This window comes from Triticum aestivum, chromosome 2A (genome assembly GCF_018294505.1).
Source record: "Triticum aestivum cultivar Chinese Spring chromosome 2A, IWGSC CS RefSeq v2.1, whole genome shotgun sequence".
In the NCBI taxonomy this organism is placed as follows: domain Eukaryota; kingdom Viridiplantae; phylum Streptophyta; class Magnoliopsida; order Poales; family Poaceae; genus Triticum; species Triticum aestivum.
In genome coordinates, this window is record NC_057797.1 from 11,307,434 (window position 1) to 11,319,459 (window position 12,026).

The 12,026-nt window shown below is 50.4% G+C and overlaps 1 pseudogene; it reads right to left on the reverse strand.

Annotated features, from left to right (window-relative positions):
- Positions 1-1,552: 1,552 nt before the first annotated feature.
- Positions 1,553-3,665, reverse strand: LOC123184240 (uncharacterized; annotated as a pseudogene).
- Positions 3,666-12,026: the final 8,361 nt, after the last annotated feature.

Sequence of the window (12,026 nt, forward strand, 5' to 3'; positions counted from 1 at the left end):
CGATATTCATCGAGATCGTCGTGCGTGCGTGTCCTAGTCCCTACTCCAAGCTCTACTGTCCTTTTCTTTTCTTTTTTGTGTTTGTTCTCGGGTGCTCACTCCGGTTTTCCTAATTAACCAGGCAATGTTAGGTTTTTTGGATCCAGTTTTCCTTATAAACTAGATCATCCCTTTTCTTACTAAAATGCAAATGCAGGAACCCCCTACCATCGTATGAGGTTTTTTGAAAAAAATAGATAGAATACAAAGGCACCGATCCCAACAGTTAAAATGAATAGCGAGATAGCACCCATCAGGGGTCGCCGCGTGCAGGACGTCCTCACTCTTATACAGTACACAATATATAGCCTGTGCGCTATTTGATTAAGAGGAAACCCTTTTTTTGTCCAGGGACACATTACATTCTTACAACTATTTGTCCACGGGTGCGCGCTGGGTGCCCTTAATTTCATCGTCGTCCTCCGCTGACGATGGCGATGGATTAGGCTCGACTAGTTGGTGGAGGTGCTCGATGAGAAGCCAGAGAACGGTTGTGAACTCACCCCTCTTTCTCCATGCTTGGTCCAACAATTATAGCTTGGCATGAAACCGTGCCGAAGCAGATGCATGTGAACATCTCTTGAGGAAGAGTAACCCTTCTGATTCTTACAGATAACACATGGACAGATAACAAAACCCCCCTGCTTGTTCGCATTAGCCACTACGAGGAAATCTTTCAAACCCGTAGTGAACTCGCCGGAGAGTCGGTTACCGTACATCCATTGCCGATTCATCTGCATTATTATAATATAAAATATATAATTAACCATCATGCATTTGTTAAACTAACTAGCTACAAACAATATAAATTAAACAATGAACTGCACACATGCATATTTTATCAATGACACACATGCATGAAAGGTTCAAGTTGCTAACCGCGATCGAGGAGGAAAAAATAAATGAGGAACCTCAAGTGTGGCTCCAACACTTCATATCATGTTTGTTTCACCCTCTTAGGGCATTTCATCAAACACCTTGTGTGCATAAGAGGAACCAAAAGCAAACCTAGCTACACCCCCTTGTGAAGCTTGTGAAGAGAAGTGGCACCAAATGGCTAAGTGAGCGTGCTGAACTGGTATATATAGGGGAGGAGCTTTAGTCGCGGTTGGCCTGGCCAACCGCGACTAAAGGCCTTTGCGCACCTTTAGTCGCGGTTGGCCTGGCCAACCGCGACTAAAGCCCCTCACGTGCACCAGCTGGCCACCGAGCGCCCTGGGCCCAGGCCTTTGGTCGCGGTTCGTCTGCCGAACCGCGACTAAAGACTTCATTAGTCGCGGTTCCTACAGTTTCGCGACTAATGGGGCTGGACGGAAGCCTCTTTTTCTACCAGTGTTACTAAAATGCAAATGCAGGAACCGCCTACCATCGTATGAGGTTTTTTGAAAAAAATAGATAGAATACAAAGGCACGGATCCCAACAGTTAAAATGAATGGCGAGATAGCACGCATCAGGGGTCGCCGTGTGCAAGACGTCCTAACTCCTATACAGTACATAATATATAGCCTGTGAGCTATTTGATTAAGAGGAAACCCTTTTTTTGTCCAGGGACACATTACATTCTTACAACTATTTGTCCACGGGTGCGCGCTGGGTGCCCTTAATTTCATCGTCGTCCTCCGCTGGTTTAGGTTCGACTAGTTGGTGGAGGTGCTCGATGAGAAGCCAGAGGACGGTTGTGAACTCACCTCCACTGCTAAGCTTCTTGGCATGGGACTCCCTGCTACACCTGTTTGCCGCGTGGACCAGGAAATCCATCCACACGAAGAGGAGCACCTGCAATGAGTTGCACTCACGGTCTACGTTCTCGTCGTTACTGGCCAGTTCTTTGGCTACGTCGATTGCGTAACTGAGACGGGGGGTTTCAGGGCCGGCTTTTGGTTTCTTTTCTTGTACCATGTCGGCGAGCTTCTTTCTCCGTTGGAGACTAGAGCGGGAATTGGGGCCATCACGAAGGCGGAACATGTCGCGCCAGCTGGGGGCTGGGTGCGTTTGGCCTTCTTGGCCCCATATTTTGACTAGATTCTCACAGGTCCGCCGGTACAATCTGCTCTGGGCAAGGCCTGGTAACATGTAGGGACTCATACATTGCTTGGCCTTCCATGATTTCCATCCCAGTGTGCTTGTCGTCGAGGAGGTAGAGGTCGGTGGCGATGTGCCAGATAATGATGCCCTCTTGGAACTCAACGCCTAGCAGGTCGCCTGTGAGCTTTTTGTACAGCTTCCTACATTTCCACTGGATTGCATACTCACCCCATTTTTTCCTGACAATGCCTTGGGTGCTCACGTGGCCCTCCCTGACTAATTCATGAATGTAAAGCCTCAATTCCTCCTTCAGGTACTCTGAAATCCTGGCGGTCTTTGAGTGATGCTCCCTGTTCCACCACTCCTCGAATCCCAGCATCATGGCAAATCTACCGGGCAGAGGACTGTTCCTTTTGCTGGGACGGCTGCACAAATGCAACATGTTATATTGCCCCACAGTACCTGACCACCTCCTTGCCGGCCTCAAGCACCCACTAACTCTCATGACCTTTATGAGCCGGTAAAGAGATACTATCCAACGGCGAAGCCGATCCCATCTCCCCCTGCAGAGAAATGCATGTTTCAGGAAATTCCATCTTGTGGCACACAGGAAGGGGAGTGTCCAACTAGACCCAAGTGCACTCAGCAGGGATCTTATCTCCAGGAGTAACGCACCACCCAGTAAGATGTAGGTGATAGCAACATCTACTCTGCTGTTACCATCTTTGCCACTGAACTGGAAGAACAACAGCGCTGCTGCAGCAGCGGCTGGTGAGGCAATACAGACACAGTAACCAAATGAGGTGTGCACCACGCCTGCCTTTGTGTACAGGATGTCGTAGAGCAGTGACAGCTCCAACTCCATCACCACATACCACTGTTCATGTGTGAGGTGGTCAAGAACTTTGATTTCAGGGTTGGCCGGGTCCCTGTCCTCTGACGATTCAACTATTGCGCGCTTGCAGAACTGAAACAGGGAATGAGCATGCCGCATGAGGAATTCTTCTTCATCGACACTGCCCTTGGATCCACCTTGCGGGAGCTCATACTCAAGGTAAAAAAGTTGACATCTGGGAGGTGGTTTCTTCTTGAGGGAGCCCCGGATGCTGTCCATGTTGCCGCACTTGAGCGCCCACGTCCTCTCGCCATACTTGACAACACCGACGACGAACATCAAGATGGCGGCGAGAAGGAGCATGTCTTGAGTGCCGATGTAATGCTTGTAGAGGACGTAGGAAGCTCCCAGCACCTGCAAACCAAGATTAAGTAGGTGTCGCAGCCACAATGTGTTGTCTTCGAGCGAGTAGGCGGTGATGTTGTCCGGGCCGCCAAGGTGCAGCAAGAGAAACGGCGCCCAGAACGCAACCAGGCGATGCTCGCGGGGTGTGGCACCGTCGAATGAGAGGTGGCCGAGAGCATATATCGCGGTGGCGTCGGCGAGCTGGTACGCCATCCAGAGCATGAACCTGAACGTACGCCAGGATGTGCCACGCCGCCGGATCCCCGCTAACAGGACGAGGGCAACCTGCAGAGTTAGGCTCGTCAGCACCAGGCTCTGAACCGCCCACGCATTCCAGAAGTCTATAGGCCCTCCAGCCATTGCTCTCGTCCTGCATGCTTAAAAATATAGAAATTATCTAGAAATTCCCACAATAATCAGAAAGATCCGACCTTTAATTTAACTAGTTGAATGACCACAGACGATGGTTTAGTTGCTACTATGTTATAAATTTTGCGATACAAAAATGACCTCTCCAATAAGATCAAATACGATGTAAGTTCGTTCTCAGTATTATCATCCAAACACTGTTACAAATCATGGTGTGCAATGGTCTTTCGAACTTTAAACTAACTAAGAAAAATAGCAGGAAGTAGTACAACCACTGGATAAGCAAATTATTTGTCGATATGGAAGAGGATAAATAAATGGTCATAGAGCCGTATTTCATCCTTTCTTGGGTTCCAATGTCAGAACACAAGTTTCAAAAGAACATATACAAACTGCAAATTAGAAGTACGACTGATTCCAAAAGTGTTGAGCAGTTTAAGATGGATTGAGCAGTTTCAAAAAAAATATTTATATAAATAACCCATGCCTTAACATTAATTGGACAATTTTTTTATCACATCATATTCGTTTATATCTTTGCGAGGATTTTATAAAACATTTACAGATAAGTAAAACTATATTTTTATCAACAATTCATATCCTAATATTGATTGTACAAATTATTTATTGTTTATTGCACACAAAAAAAATGACCTAAGGAAGGCTCGAACCCAACACCAACCTGGTAAACCTACATGCGCTAGCCAATATATACATTCCAGCCCCTACCGCCAAGGACTATGGCGATAGGGTATTTTCAACCTCAAACGGCCGTGACGGCGCAATCAAATCCTACCGCCATAGCCCTCGGTGGTAGGCTGTGTTACCCTACCGCGAAGGACGATGTCGGTAGGAAAAGGGTCAGATGACGAAAAAATTTCAGATCGTGGTCAGATCGCGCTAAAGTTTACAAAAAAGGTCAAAACAGTGCGTCAAGTGCCAAGTCAAGACCAATGCAGAGCTAGGCAACAAGGAGTACCAAAGAATCAAGAAATTAAGAACACTGAAAATAGTGAGGATTCACATGTGAACGTGCGCGCTGGATGCGTCTGTCAAGCCAACTAATCATTTGTTTAGCTTGTCAATACTAAATTAGGAAGGAAAAGACGAATTAGGTGGATAAATACAGTCTCAAGCATGTGCCTCCATTATTTCTCATGAGTTTTTTTTATGGTTGAGACCATGCAGTGCACAGGCTGCATTCAATCAACCAACAATACTATACTCCCAGAGCATGTGATGCCCTAGGAGGTTGTTAACAGCCTGCTCAGTCCAAGCCACGGCAAGAAGGCAACGAGGGTGAATCCTGGAGCAGGAGCAACTAACAGGGAATTGAGGATTGATTCCTGTTGAGAGGCCCTGAACACGTGAAGAAAATCGGTGGGAACTAATGAATTTACCAGTGTTTTTACTACCAGTACTAAAATGTATGCTCGTTAGACAGGCCAAAATAACTGGCATAGACAATCGATATCGAAATGCACATATACAAGTGCAGTGAAATGTGACAGTGGAAAAACCTGTAACAGCAGCACCAGAGTTGCTCTACCGAAGTCCAAGCAGGAAGTAGCAGCATAGAGAGATGGCGGCACTTAGGGCAGTGCTTGGCTGGAACTTAAATACCAGAATTCGAAAGTGGAACAGTATGTACCCTTTTTTCTTTATTACATAAAAAAGAAGAAGCAAGCAATGCGCATAGAAGAAAACAACTACTTTTGAGCCTCCAACCATACTTAATTAAAAGTAATGTCACAGTGGCTTAATTAATTAAGACATGCACCAGCCACTCATTATTGCTACCTACTTCCTCTGTTCCAAAATAGATGACTCAACTTTATACTAACTTTAGTACAAAGTTAGTACGAAATTGAGTCATCTATTTTGGAATGGAGGGAGTACTCAGTAGCGAAGATAGGTCCAACAGCACTTGGTTAAGAAGTATAGCAAGAGCACACCTTGGTTTGCATCGGAGTATATGTCTCATGGGAAATATAATCTCATCTGTATAAACCATTCCGATTTCCCTCCAAAGAGAAACAACTGTAGTGTATTATTTTGACGTGAACAGCAGGAGCTCTGCTTTTGCATTAAAGAAGAATAGAGGTTTTACACGGTTCGGACAAATCCGGACCAAGAGTCCGGTCTTTCGTTAGAGAGTATTGGCAGGAGAGAGAGAAAGAAAAAGAATAAGAGAAGACGCCATGGGTTTTTATGTGTCCCCAGCGCCCGCCTCTTTGTTGGCCTCGTAGAAAATCTTGACATCTTCTCTTATCAGTCCAGCAAGTGCAGTCAGCGTCATCTCCTTCTGCTCAAATACCCTACAGTTTCTTTCTTTCCACAGGTTCCACACTATGTAAGCAGCAAGTGTGATTGCATCTCTGTTTCTGTCCTTGGTTCCATCGCATGTGCATAGCCGAGACCACCACTCTCCAATGGATGTTGCCGAGGAGGCCAGCATGCCCATCCTGTCATCAGCTTGCTGGAACTGGAGCCAAACCTCTTTCACAAAGCAGCAGGCCAGGGTGATGTGTTCGGCCATCTCCTTTTCTTGATCACAAAAGCAACATAGGTCATTGTGCGGCAATCCCCTCGCTTGCAGACGATCCGCCGTCCAATTTCTGTTTTGCAGCAACAACCATAAGTAGAATTTAACTTTTCCTTCCATCTTGCCCCTCCACACTTGGGCCAGCCCAGGCTTGTTGATCCTTGCAACAAAGTGGGCATCATAAGCAGAGACGGCAGAGTATTTTCGATTAGCGGTCAGGTTCTAGAGGATCTTGTCTTTGCTGTCCGTGAGCTGGATCAACTGAAGTTCCTCCCAGAGTCGAACGAATTGATTGAGCTGCCCATCTGTTGTCATTCTCTGTAACCCAAGCATCCATCTTCCATTGTTGAGCGCCTCTCTAACCGACATCTTCTTGAATCTGGCAAGTTGGTATAGCTCAGGATACATAAGACATGGGGCCTCCCCGTTTAACCATCGGTCCCTCCAGAACGCCGCAATGTTGCCGTTTCCAAGCCGAATCGACGTGCAGCTCGTAAACAGCTGCTTATCCATCTCATCGCAAGGCGTCGTCGATCCCTTCCATGGCCTATCCTCATCTTCCCATCGAAACCATTCCCACCTTAGACGGAGAGCACGGCTGAAGCAGTCAATGTTTTTGACCCCTAATCCACCACATCTTATCGGGGAGCAAACTTGATTCCAGTTGACAAGGCTTTTCCCTCCAATGTTTGCATCTGCAGCCTCCCAAAGAAAGTTTCTTCTCAACTTATCCACCTTCTTAATAAACCACTTATCCGGGGCAAAGGCTATCAAGAAGTAAGCTGTCGTTGCCGTGACCACCGAATTGATGTACACTAATCTTCCTCTCCTATTAAGCATTCTGCCTTTTCTCAAAGAAATTTTTCCGGCCATTTTATCAATCAGCGGTTGAATCTCAACTCTCTTTGGTTTTCGAATCCCAAGGGGCAATCCCAAGTGTTGGCAGGGAAGAGAGCCTTGCACAATCCCAGCATCAATCAACAACTGTTGCAAAGCCCTGTCCTGGAAAGCAACAGGGTACGCCACTGATTTTGCCATGTTTGTTTTGAGTCCAGAGGCATTCCCAAACATTTCCAGAATGGCATGGACAGCAGTAATCTCTTCTCGCGCCGGGTTGATGAAGAGCGCAGCATCATCGGCATAGAAACTCGCCCGGAATCTGGCAACTCGCGTTCGCAAAGGCTTCAAAATATTTTTCTCGGTGGCCATATCAAGCAGTCTCTGCAGTGGTTCCATAGCAATGATAAACAACAGGGGGGACAGTGGGTCTCCCTGCCTCAAGCCACGCATGTGGGTAAAAGGTGAGCCGGGCGTTCCATTCAACAGAATTCTGGAGGAGGAGGATGCCAAGATCAGAGCAATCATGTCCCTCCATCTTTGCCCAAATCCCATGGCCTCCATGACTTCAAATAGATATCCCCATGACACGGAATCGAAAGCCTTGGCTATATCGAGCTTTAGGAAGACCAGAGGGGATTTCGCCAAGTGAGCCGCTTTGATCACATTCTTGACGTATAGAAAATTGTCTTGGATGGACCGTCCTTGAATGAAGGCACTCTGATTATGCGTGATCAGGTTGGGATTTCTGGAGCCAGCCGGGAAGCGAGCATCTTGCTGACCAGCTTCGGAACACTGTGCATTAGGCTTATTGGCCTAAAATCTCCTGGATCCTGCGTGTCGGCACGCTTAGGAATCAAAACAACATTCGCAGTATTAAGCAGATCCCAATTCCTTCCGCGCAGATTGTGAACACAGGTAACAGCGGCCAAGAGATCCGTTTTTATGATCGTCCAACATCACTTGAAGAAAGCCCCAGTGAATCCATCAGCCCCCGGTGCTTTCTCACCATGCATTTCTTTGATCGCCGCTAAAAGCTCAGTCTCCGTGAACGCCCCGTCCAGGTGCTCTAGTTGTCCTCGCGGCATCCCTAGCTCCTCCCAATTCAGTGTTGCAGATCGCACAAAAGGCGTACCCATCAGATTTTTGAATCGATCTCTGAGGATGTCAGCCTTCCCAACATGATCGGAAACCGGCCCATCTCTTCCCAGTAGGACCGGAATGTGATTCTTCCACCGGCGGCCGCTCGCTCTTAGGTGGAAAAATCGGGTACTTGCGTCCCCCTCTTTTATCTCAGTAATTCTGGATTTTTGCCGCCACCTTGCCCTGTCAACCGCCGCAATACCCAACAGCTTAGCTTTGAGCAGACCTCTCAGGTGTCTCTCCTCATCGGAAAGAGCCCTCTCCTCTTGCGCCAGATCAAGTTGGAAGATGACCTCGTTAGCTAACCCGGACATGAATACGACCCATCTCCTCTTGTGCTTGTTCCAAATTCTGAGAGCCTTTGCTGTCCTTGACATTTTGGTGTGCAGTACCCTGATTGGGTATCTGGACTTGACCTCTTTTGTCCATGCCTGGGCCACAATGTCCTCAAAGTCTGGGCAATTTAGCCAGTGGTTCTCAAAACGGAATATGAGGGGTTGCATCCATTCGTTTGAGCACAAGCGGGCAATGGTCGGATATATTTGTTGATGCAGGAGACAGTTGATAGTGGGGAAACGCCGCTTCCCACTCGCCAGACACCATGACCCGATCGATCTTGGTGAGGGTTACATTCTCGCGCTCGCTGGACCAAATAAATCTTCTCCCAAACAGCAGAAACTCAATCAATTCCAAGTCATCAATGGTTGCTCTAAACCTGCCCATCATCCGCCTGTTGATGTTGTTGTTGCTTTTGTCACTTGCTTGGGTGATCATATTCAAGTCTCCCATCATCATCCATTGCGGCAGCATATGATGCTTGATACTCTTCAGCTCGTCAATGAATCGAACCTTGTCCGCCTCCAATTGTGGCCCATAAACGCCCGTAATCGACCAGCAAACTCCATCAACCCTTCTCCTAATTGTCCCAGAGATCGAGAATTCACCGGCCGCCAGGGGCTCTGCCACAATCTCGTAGTCGTCGGAGCAAGCAATGAGAATACCCCCCCCCCTCGAGCCAACAGCCGGTAGTGAGATGAAGTTATCGGCGAAGCGCGGCCCCAGTGTGTCCACCACAATGCTTCGAGCCATGTCACTGATCTTCGTCTCTTGAAGACAGACAACACTGCACTTAAGCTCAGCAGCAAAAATCTGAATCGCCCTCCTCTTCGCTGGGTTGTTTAAGCCCCTCACATTCCAATTCAAGAAAGAACAATCCATAAAACAAACTGGGCCAACTCGGTTACAGAACAAGCAATCCAACGCACAGAGTACAATCGATGACTAGTCATCCCAAAGGAAACAGATCTTTGACTCCAACACCCCTCCCAACACCTAACAGCCAAGCACATTAGCAGCTCTAACATAGGGAACTAACCAGGGCACGCGATGAGCAGAACACTGACAGACAACATTCAGGTACAGACAACCGGCCCTGACTTGCACGCCCCTTTCTGGCCGCTAGAAGCGTCGAGCAGGGCTTCAACCGCGGCGATAAATTTCCCAGGCAGTGGTTTCTTGTACATCTCCCTGTACCTCTGGAGCTCAGCCTTCGACGCTGTCGCCTGCGGCGCGTCCCCCGCCCAGATGTCACTCTTCTTCAGCAGCACCATCTGGACCTTGTCCATAGTAGACCACCCCGCGGTTGGTTTAGCCGCCAGCCGGCCGCTACTTCTCTTGGAGGGCTTCACTACCGGCCGCCCTTCCAGCTCGCAAGCGGCCGCTGGAGTTGCCAGCAGGGCCGCCGCCGAGGGGGATGGGGGAGCAGCTTATGAGGAACGAGAGAAGTGGATCTGCCGGTCCGTCCCCTGGCTCGCCCCGCACCACATCCTGGGTCGCATCAGGTTGACCGCCCAAGGCCAAGGCCCCGGGCTATGGTGGGCCTCGCTCCTCCCCACGCCCACGGTCTATCCCCCCCTCGAAAAGGGCCAGGCCCTCTCCATCCGGGCTCGTGCGCGGCGAGTGCGGCCCAAATATCTCCACCTCCGCAGTCGCCGCAATCCCATCTTGCCGAGCGGGTGCCGGCACATGCGTGGGGGGGCTTTGCTACATCTACGTAAAAGGCAAACGTAATCTTACGTGAAAGCTGGTCTGGCAAGACACGATTGGATGAAGAACGACCCGGGCCCCACCCCGCGAAATCAGGGGGGCGAGAGAGAATTTGATTAAAGAAGGTTACGTAAGGTTAAGTAGATCATTACGTAGATGTAGGATTATTGTGCGTGGGGGCCGAGCTTTGCTACACCTACGTAAGGATTTGTACGTAACCTACGTAAAAGCTGACCTGGCCTGTTTTGGTTGGAAGGGAAAATTGGCCCAGGCCCACCCGTGAAACTCAGGAGGGATGTTTAGTTGAGTTGGAAGGAAGGAATGTAGCTTTACGTACCCGGTTACGTAGGTCTAGCATTTTTGGTGGGGGCCCCCACGCGCTCCGCCCTCTGGTCCATCGGTGGCAGATCGGCAACGCCAATGGGCACACTTGCATGCAAATGGCCATGCACGTCGCCCGCTTCCCCGATGCTCGTCCTCCCTCCTTCCTCTTCTTGCCCTGTCTCTCCATTATGTTGCTGCCCCAGCTCATGCAGCCGGCTCGGCGCAGCTACGCACAGGGAGGTCAGACTTTCACGGGCAGGGCTATCCTCGTCTGCCACCATCTCCTCCTGTTACCCGCTCCCTTCCCTTCCTGGTCTGCGTTTTCCGCATCGCCATGCCGCTGATCAAAGAGCATGGGGGCGTCAACAGACCTGAAGAATGGGTCCACCCCTGGCAAGCCCACGTCCACCGCAGCCGTATCAATGAGCGGCGGGTCACCTCCCGCCGGACGGCCGGAATGCCTCCGACCACCGCCGTCATGGCCAGCCCCCCGACTTCTTCCCTCCTGGTGCTGTCGATCTGCCCCAGCATGCCTCAAGCCCGTGCTAGCTTGAAGAAAGCCTTCCCTAGAGCCGTATGTCCTCCTTCGCCCGCCACCACCATCGCCGCCCGCGTCAGGGAACCTCAAGCGAGAGCGAGCCGGTTGCCGCGGGGGTGGCGGCAGGAAATCTCCATCCTCGTAGCTAAGGAACCATCGGTATCCCCATCTGCCCGGCCACTCCGGCACCGTCCCGTCGTCCGACGGCAGCCCGCTGATCCCGCTGTCGATACTCATCCCGCTGTCCGGGCTAGAGGCCGGCGGACAGGAGAAGTCCACCACGTGATCGAGGTGGATGAGAACAGGGTGGCCTAGCATGCCAACCTTTCCCCACCTTGGCGCTGCTTCTTCCATGATATTGAGCTCCGGGTAGTGCGCGCCGGGTGACCCCGCCTCCCGTGGCTCCTCCAGCTGCAGGATCCCCCTTGTCTTCAGCTTCTCCACTGAGTCCATCCACACCCAGAGGCGCAGGCATCCGGTCTCCTCTTCACTCCGCACCTCGTCATCAATCCCGTCGATGAGCATAAAGGGATCAAACAGCGGCGTCACGGAGTCCACGTCCCACGCATGTTCCGGCACACCCTCCAGACAGACTCACACCTTGTAAAGCAGCTTTGCCGGGGAGGCACGCCGGAATCGCGACCACGGCGCCACCATGAATGTGACACGCCCGAGCACCAGCGATCCCCGGCCGCCAACCACCTTGTCCCGGACTGCCGCATCATCAAAGACAAGCAAGAGCTCTCCCAAGGCCCTCAGTGAGACCTTGACCGCCGCCTCGCTGATGCGGAACCGCAGAGCGAGCGCCCTCTTGACGTCGACGAGCTCGAACGGGAGTGGAGAGCCGACCACCACAGCGACCACGGCGCACCTTGAAAGCCTCCTCTCCGCCTCCGCCAGGCCAGGCCACGCCTCAGGG